Source organism: Phoca vitulina, unplaced genomic scaffold (assembly GCF_004348235.1).
Source record: "Phoca vitulina isolate PV1807 unplaced genomic scaffold, GSC_HSeal_1.0 scaffold25, whole genome shotgun sequence".
In the NCBI taxonomy this organism is placed as follows: domain Eukaryota; kingdom Metazoa; phylum Chordata; class Mammalia; order Carnivora; family Phocidae; genus Phoca; species Phoca vitulina.
The window spans coordinates 35,991,205-35,992,196 of NW_022589728.1; positions in this window are offsets into that span (position 1 = coordinate 35,991,205).

The window sequence follows — 992 nt, forward strand, 5'->3', positions numbered from 1 at the left end:
ATCTTGGGAAGAGTCTGTTGGTTTAACATGGACTTTAAATGATCCAAAATGTCCTGAAGGTACAAAGTAATTAGGGCCCACTTTGTTCCCGTAGCTGTGAGAGACACTCTTCTAAAATTTTTGTAATACTCAAGCCACTTTCATTTGATATTTTTGGATCCTAGAATTATTTACACAGTTGGAATAGCATTTTTTGGTTGGAAAATCTAAATGTCTGAGGCATAAATCGTGGACTTCATTCACACTTCTCCTGTAGATCTTAATCAAGATGCCCTATAAGCATTGTTGGATATTGCATAATGTTTACAAGTGCAAAACGTACCGAACATGTGTCAAGCATTAAAAAAACAAATCTGCAACTGTGAAGCAGCACTTCAGTATGATTTATAATAGTGCATTCTGCCTCTAAAATGTTTTGACTACTGGTGGTAATTGCTTTACAAGTGAAAGCTATCCTCCTTAGTTCTCAGAATACTTGTAATCCAAGCATATCATACCTCCACATCTTTGCTCATGCTCCTTTCTCTGTACCTTTTATCTTTTTAGGGTGTTTGTGTGTGTGTGTATGTGTTTAAGATTTTTATTTATTTATTTATTTGACAGAGCAAGAGAGCATAAGCAGGGGCTCTTAGGGTATTTAAAGAGTTTAAGTTCCAGCTAAAATGTCATCTTCTCCATGAAGCCTTCCTTGATCCTCTCAGTCAATATTAATCACTTACCACTTCTGTACTCTCATAGCGCTTTGTTTTTATCTGTGATATCAAACATCATCACAAACTGAATTGGGTCATTGCTGTAAACTTGTTTACATTTTCTAGTAGACTCTGAGATCTTATTTCTGTTTGTGTGACTCTGTTTCTTAGTAAAGGATCTTAAATAAAGCATGTTCTCTATAAATGCTGATTGGGTTGAATTTTAGGTATTCATGAAATGCAAGTTCCAGTAAAGCTTTTCTATAATTATATCTGGATAGTTCAGTTTTAAAAGCAAGT